Genomic DNA, 8734 nt, shown 5'->3' with positions numbered 1-8734 from the left:
AGCACGTGCTCAGATCTCAGATCTAAAAGACTGAAGAGTCGGAGTAGGATTCGGTGGACACACACACACACACACTCCTGATAAAGCAAGCAAACCTCACCAAAGCATGGACATACAGAGCTACAGCACGAGTGGGTAGAAGACTCTGCGGGTACCGTGCCACAACTCTGGCATTATTAAAATAATGGAAAATTATGCTACTGGAAGGAAGGTTTGTTGGTGGAGTCCAGGACACTGTAGGAGACAGTCCTAGAATACAGCTAATTCGGCACTCAGGACATGGTGGTCTGACGTGGTAGTTGCTTACATGCATGATAACGTGTGTGCTGGCAGGATACACGCTAATGTGCACTGCAATCAAAATCTTCAGGTGCCCAACAGTCGTTTCAGAGACAGTCTCCAGTGCAGCAAGTTACGTTGTCAATGAGATGGAGCATTTCTTCTCAGCTGCAGCACGGAGATCCTAACTTTTCACAAGATGAATTAACACCTCATTCTTACACATGTCATTCTAGAGGCAAGCCGGGGGGGGGGGCATCAGAGCTTGGGCTGTACAGAGGAATAATGAATGAACACCACGAACAATCCGCGGTAAAAGAGCAGTCCTATTCCAGACCCAAGAGGTAGACCCGGATTCTGTGGTGGCAGACATTTCTCCTACAAAGTGTTTTTTTCTGCTGAACTGTTTTTCATCGGGCACAGACAGAGCTCAAAATTCATTTTCTATTTTGACATCCAGTGGGGCCTCCCAACCACAGCCAAGAATACAATTAATCCAAACATTCTAACCAAGCTTGGTCCTTATTCCTTCATTTGTTCTTCTGTGGGACACTACGATAGACTCATGTCTACTAAACATTCTGAACGCTAATAAGAGGGGCATCAGAGGAAGAACGCGGGACAAAGGAATTTGGGTTCAAAGAAAGACTTTGGGTTGAAAAGAAGGGTGTACAGGGTACATACCAGTCGCAAATTTCATATATATTTTTAAAAATGCAATGTCAATTTTGCATTTTTGAGTTAGAAAATGTTGCTTTGGTCTCCTTTTCCTCTTTCAGCATCTACTGAAGCATGCAGTGAGCTTAAAGGGAACTCTCGTCATCTTGTAACAGTCTATTCTTATAACATTCATCTAATCAAATTACCAATAGCTTGTGCCTTATGTTTGTCAATCAGTTTAATTGAGAAATTCATGGAAGACTGATGACAGCTTGTGGCAGGACCAGCATTATCAGATTGATTTCCTTATACTGAAGCTATAGTGCCTTAAAAAAAGCCTAGATTGTAAGCAGGACCCTCTACACCTAATGTTCACACTACAGCCTAAAATTATTAACTATTTTAAGGTGACATTGGTTTCATTTTGCTAAAACTTCAACTCTTAAAATGCTACGCATTCATTTTTGGGCCTTTTGGTGCAATTAGGTTGCTCAGGCTGGTTAGATGTCAGGGGATGATCTACGGGATTAAGAGCACTCACTGGGCCACTTTTGGATATTCAACTTTTTTGTTGTTAAACCATTTGGGATTATTACCCTGCTGTAAGGTGAATCGCCCCCCAAGCTGCAGTATGTTAATGGACTTAAGCAGGTTTTTCTAATAGCATTGCACCCAGGTTTGCTCCTTCAATTCTTCATTCGATTGTAAGAAGACACACAGACCATGCTGATGATGAGAAGCTTGATAACGCTGTCTCCACCATAATGTAAGGGTTGTTGCGTTGAGGCATGGTCATGGTTAGGCTTGAGCCACACATAGCGTTTTAGTTTTTAGCCAAAACCCTCTTGTTTGACCACAAAACCTTTTCCCACATAACACCTTGGACGCTCTCTTGATTTCTGCCTAACTCCAGATAGTACTTTTTGAGCAATGGCTTCTTTCTTGCCACCCTCTCATACAGGCCAGTGTTATTTGCTGCTCTTGATGTCGTCTACTGATGCGCCATTACTCCACTCCCAGCCTCTGTTGCTCCATGAAATATATTGTTGGCGTCTCTGTGTCTTCTCTGAGAACTCCACTTGCTTGAGCTCTGATGCTTCTGATGGAGAACATTTCCTTCAGAGCCACAGATCTGACCTGTTAGATTTTTATCCTAAAATGTCATAGCAACTTCAATAATTCAGAGGTCCAAGGCCTGGTACGAAAATGTTGTCCTCTCGCGGGCAACTTCTTTAACCTCTAAGAACTTCCAAAGCACAGGGATCAAAAACTAATCATAGCAACATCCAACATACATGATTATGTTTCTTAGTAAAAAGTTTACAAAAAAAAAATAAAAAAAAATAGTTCCGTCGTGATAACTAATTCAATGTTTTACACTAAATTATTATACAGAATGAAATTCCGAATACTTTTAACACGACTCTCCTCCACCCACTCTTATCAAGGCTGCCCAAACAACAATCATCAACTTATAGATATGAGATAATGGGGTGCAATAATCACGCAGATCCTGAGAGCAGAGAGATACATTCCCCTGTTGGTTTTTTTAATAGGTATATATTCACACTATTACACAAGGTTATCTAGTGTAGAGAACTGTATAATACAAGATTTGGGAAAAGTGACATGCACTTTAAGTATCGTAGGAGTTCCCACTGAAACACAAGACTTGACACAAGTCTCTAGTGCAAAGAAAATTACATAGCGTTCCTATAAAAGTGGCAGAAGTTCAAATATCTGAACGCTGATCTCCTCCCTGATCTCCTCCCTAAGTCTCTAAGTTGTGAGAAGGACATTATGAGACTGATGTCCTCAACGACTGCCCACTGCAGGCTCTCCACCCCAAGGACCACGCATGGGGGCGCTGGCTTCATTCTGAGCCATGGATGGAACCTTGGCAGGTTGTCAATATTCTCATGACTAGAAAATCACATCTATGAAGAGAAAGAGCTGTGAAGAGGGGGAAAATGGTGGTAGGAAATTAGAACAGTGATAAACAAGTGATTATTGTATTTCCTTGATGATAACAAGAAAAAAATCATCTGAAAAAAACACCTTGTGTTTATAACCGTGGTCGCCTTTAGTTCAGACTTCAGATCCGCGGTTAAGCCGACTAGGTCTAGGGGCTTGTAACTCATACTCTCCTAAAATGCTTCCCTTTCTCCACGAACCTTTTTGCAATATTCTGGCCTCTTGGAGTACTTCCGCTAGGGGCGGAGCCAGGGCGCGCACCACGTGGACAGCCTATTCCCATTCCACCAACCAGGGGGAGAGGGTGTGCACCGAGGCTGCGACCTTTTGCGGAAAAAGTACCTGGATAACGGAGCGGATACCGGGGAGGAGCGGACGAAGACAGAAGAACAAGAAGAAGCAACGGAAGAAGCGGAGCTGCAGAAAATGAGACAGGGACACGGAATCGGACGGCGGAGAAAGTAGGGAGACACTGACAGAGAGCTCGAGAGATTGTGAATGAGAGAGTGAGAGAGTGCTAGAGTGAGTAAGATTGTGAGCGGAGTTTTTTGTTGTTTTTTTTTGTTTTTTTTACATATGGTCGTCTTATATTCAGGCCTTTTCCTTTTTTTTTTCTTTTCTTTCATTGAAATCAAAAGTCGTCTTATAATCTTACAAATCGAGCAAACACAATAAAACAGTACAGAGTGACGGACACTAACAGAGGAAAGAAGAAAGGGAGGTCAGAAAAAGGTATTCCTACTAATCTTTAAATGATAAATTCTGCTTTTAAAAAAAGTAATTTAAAGTATTTCTTTAAAAAGTAATCCAATAACTAAAACTGGGCCTTCAGAAGTGAATGAAGTGCAGGACCCTTATTTCAAAACAATAAAGATACACATAACTCACCGCTGCAGGCCGTAGAGCGCCAAAAACTAACCGCTGCAGGCCGTAGAGCGCCAAAAACTAACCGCTGCAGGCCGTAGAGCGCCAAAAACTAACCGCTGCAGGCCGTAGAGCGCCAAAAACTAACCGCTGCAGTCCATAAAGCCTCAAAAACTAACCGCTGCAGTCCATAAAGCCTCAAAAACTAACCGCTGCAGTCCATAAAGCCTCAAAAACTAACCGCTGCAGTCCATAAAGCCTCAAAAACTAACAGCCGCAGGCCCGTAGAGCGCCAAAAACTAACTGCTGCAGGCCGTAGAGCGCCAAAAACTAACCGCTGCAGTCCATAAAGCTTCCAAAACTAACTGCTGCAGTCCATAAAGCCTCAAAAACTAACCGCTGCAGTCCATAAAGCCTCAAAAACTAACCGCTGCAGTCCATAAAGCCTCAAAAACTAACCGCTGCAGTCCATAAAGCCTCAAAAACTAACAGCCACAGGCCCGTAGAGCGCCAAAAACTAACTGCTGCAGGCCGTAGAGCGCCAAAAACTAACCGCTGCAGTCCATAAAGCCTCAAAAACTAACAGCCGCAGGCCCGTAGAGCGCCAAAAACTAACTGCTGCAGGGAGTAGAGCGCCAAAAACTAACTGCTGCAGGCCGTAGAGCGCCAAAAACTAACTGCTGCAGGCCGTAGAGCCTCAAAAACTAACTGCTTCAGGCCGTGGTGCGCCAAAACTAACTGCTTCAGGCCGTGGTGCGCCAAAACTAACTGCTTCAGGCCATGGAGTGCGAAAGCTGGTAGAAAACACGCTACAGTGGCGCTCAAACAAATTCTGCTTAAAAGTAGTATTTATAATATACACACACACTAATATAATGCAATATATATATAAATACACACACACATATATATATATATACATGTACACACACACACACACACACACTCACTGTAGAGCGGAAGTTTGTGAGCAGGACCCTCTTAACTTAATGTATGAGTTTATAGTCCGGCACACGTACGTTTATCATATCGTTTAATGTATCTTCTGTAAGAAGAGCTGTATCGTCTGTTGCTGTTGTATAAAAATAAATAATATAAACACACACAGACAGCCTGTCACAAACGTCAGTCGTATACGATTACCCCACAGCGAAACCTCCATACATACACACACTATATAAGCGACACACAACAATATGTTATCTTCCCCATACAGCAAATCCCACAACACCAAGCCACTGCCAACAAAAACCTTTTGTTGGGGCCAAATATCAATCCCACCTCACAGACACAGGCTGGCAAACTGGGGTCATACCCACTCCCGCAGTGTGTCACTATCACCACATACATGATGAGCACACATATATGTGTATGTGACACTGTCATGGGTACATCATATAGATATATAGACTCGTATACACACGGTCAGGGACGGGATGGTACATAACACATGTCTCTTTATAAAAGCACTGTTTACACATATGTCTCTACAGATCTTCTGTCATCCTCCTGCCTCTCTCTCCCTCCCCTCCTCCCCAATTATTGCCCTCAAGTGACAGGTGCCTAGGTAAGTATTTTTTGACCTATGCTATAGTCTCCACCCCTAGCGCTACCCCGGTGTCTTACCCCCGCGTTGGATACCGGGTGCCTTTTCCTGTGCATGGCCCCTTTAAGAGCGGCTCCGGTACAAGACGATCCGTCCGGAGACAGGAGACGGGCTGAGCTAGACAGGGCGCGGGTTAGTAGCGTCACAGGCTGCACCGGCCTCACAGAGGCGCCATATTGGACGAGGCAAGGTAGTGGGCGTGGCGACAAGGGGTCAATGAGGAAAGCGGGGCGGGCTCCCAGTGTGTGTGAGAGAGAGTGCAGCACGGTGTCTCAATGCTCCTGCACAAGCAGCTGTTACATAGATTAAAACAAACCAACTTGGAAGCGAGTGCTGCCACCTCTACACAACTTTATCATGTTTCAGAATACTACATTCTCTTCAACAGAAAACACTTTTTAGCCCCCAAACACTTGGCCAGACATACTGTAAATCCATACCTGCTAAGTATTCCTCTTTAGGAGCGTCGGTCCCTTTTTGTCTCCCAAAACCTTTTACCCCTTCAATCCCCCTGATGTCCCTCTTTTGTAGGAGCTCAGAATGTTTGCTGGAAATCATCAAACTTTGGGGTTTTTACCGTGCCAGCGATGCGATCTCTTAAGAAATCAACTAGCTGCACGCTGGCGCTTTAAATTCACCCCCACGGTGTTTGTTCTTGTATAGTTTCTAGTGATGGGAAGTTCGGATCATTAAAGTGAATCGGATCATTTCGATTCGTTCACTGAAATGATCCGATTCATGATCCGGATCTTCGGATCACTCAGTGTGTCTGCACGGAGTTACTGTTTTCCAGTAACTCCGTGCAGGCACACTAACGATTGGCCCCGCCCCTTTCATTATGAATCCTCCCCCCTGCCTCCAGTGATGTCAATGAAGGCAGAGAGTCGTTCAAAGATTCGGATCTTACAGGGATCCGAATCTTACAGTGATCCGGATCACTGTAAGATCCGGATCACTGTAAGATCCGGATCATTGTAAGATCCGGATCTTTGAACGACTCTCTGCCTTCATTGGCATTCTAATCATTCAGAGAATGTCACCATACTGTTATAAATAATACATTAATAATCACTGCCCCCAGGATTTACATCCCCCTTTACCTGCAACTGCACCTTAAGTTAACTTTATTAAATTAATTAAATTAACCCTCACCATTAAATTAACCCTAAACACCCCATCAACCATGTCTGCCCCTAAAATTAACCCTTAACACCCCATCAACCATGACTGCCCCTAAAATTAACCCTTAACACCCCATTAACCATAACTGCCCCCAAATTAACCCTAAACACCTCATTAAGCATAAATGCCCCTAAATTAACACTAAAGACCCCATTAAGCATAACTGCCCCCAAATTAACCCTAAACACCTCATTAAGCATAACTGCCCCTAAATTAACACTAAAGACCCCATTAAGCATAACTACCCCCAAATTAACCCTAAACACCTCATTAAGCATAACTGCCCCTAAATTAACACTAAAGACCCATTAAGCATAACTGCCCCCAAATTAACCCTAAACACCTCATTAAGCATAACTGCCCCTAAATTAACACTAAAGACCCCATTAAGCATAACTGCCCCTAAATTATCCCTAAACACCCCATTAAGCATAACTGCCCCCAAATTAACACTAAAGACCCCATCAACCATACCAATTTATTAGGTAATTTATCTGGAGTACATGCAATTAATTTAGGGGCAGTTATGGTTAATGGAGTATTTAGGGTTAATTTCTGGGGCCGTTATGGTTAATGGGGTCTTTAGGGTTAATTTCAGGGGCCGTTATGGTTAATGGGATCTTTACGGTTAATTTCAGGGGCAGTTATGGTTGATGGGGTATAAGGGTTAATTTTATGCTGATGACTGAGGGTTAATTTAATTAATTTAATAAAGTTAACTGTAGGTGCAGTTATAGGTAAAGGGGGGGCAAACTCAGGGGAATCTAAATCCTGGGGGCAGTGTGAACATTATTAATGTATTTATTTATAAAAGTATGGTATCAGTGATATTCTCTGAATGATTCAAATCTCTGTAAGATTCGGATCCTTGTAAGATCCGGATCCCTGTAAGATTCGAATCATTCGACTCTTCGGATCATTCGACTCTTCGGATCATTCGACTCTTCGGATCATTCGACTCTTCGGATCATTCGACTCTTTGAACGACTCTCTGACTCTAAGAGTCATCGTTCCTGTGTGAATTAATGAGCTGTAACCTGACCCCAGAGTCTGTGTCTGAGTGCTCTGCAGATGACTCACAGCTCTAGGATCAGGTTACAGCTGCATGATTCACAGACTGAACCGTTACAAACGAATCGTTCAGTCTAGTGAACCGACTCATCCGGATCACTAAAAAGAACCGGATCAAATGAACGATTCGTTCATGATCCGGACATCACTAATAGTTTCATCAAACCGTGGGGTAGTTCGCTGCGGGCGGAAATCCATGAATTAGGAGACGTATTTTTGATGCTGATTCATCAGTCTGCCGGTGATTTAAACAGCTGAGACGCGCTGACAGCTCCTCCCTTTTATTATGTCACTTATAATGTGCACTTATATCACCACGTTTCTACCCAAAGTACCCCAACATCCCTTTATATAATAAATTATTTACCCACCGCATAAAAATATCCATAGTCAAAAAGTTCACCATCCCATTCTGGACCATCCATACGTTGTGATGTATATAAGCAAATGCCAATGGACATATGACTTGGGTCATTGGTATGTATTGTTTCTATATAATACTTTAAATCTGAGTGTGTTTTTGCTATTTGCTGTAAAATAACCACCACTATCGCTGGTTGTCGTCAGCCTCATGAATAATTTAGCGTTGGCCGTATCCGTCAGGAACGCAAGTAATTCCGGCTAGTTGTCGGGCAGGTGGGCTCGTTCTTGCGTGGGAAACAAAGTTTTGAAGATGCGTAAATGTATCAATGATACTGGAATGGCTGAGTATAAGAAGTCAAGGCTATATATCCAATCACCATGATTCAATGTATTCAATGTCGATGCTATAGTGGGGAGTGTTTGGGTTTTTATATATATTTTATCCATATATGTATTTATATACATGTTTATTAAGCACACTTAATGTACACGTTTGGTAGAAGAAGGTACAGTTATTGTTTTAAGAAGTGCAAACGGGGGCACCAAGCACCCACAACCTCTTACTGCAGCCACGCAGCAGTGAAGATAAAGAAACAAGAAATCTGTGGACCCCCTTCTTTTATTTTATCCCCTCTTCCCAAAACGTGACCCATCTAGAGCATCTATTGACGTTATCATTATGGGTAAAGCAGTTGGCTAAATGGTGGGTAATCTGTAGGACGCAGAACACCAACA

The sequence above is a fragment of the Sceloporus occidentalis genome, unplaced genomic scaffold, assembly GCF_023333645.1.
Source record: "Sceloporus occidentalis isolate IW3139 unplaced genomic scaffold, rSceOcc1.0.p SCAF_174, whole genome shotgun sequence".
In the NCBI taxonomy this organism is placed as follows: domain Eukaryota; kingdom Metazoa; phylum Chordata; class Lepidosauria; order Squamata; family Phrynosomatidae; genus Sceloporus; species Sceloporus occidentalis.
This window is presented reverse-complemented; position numbering follows the sequence as displayed.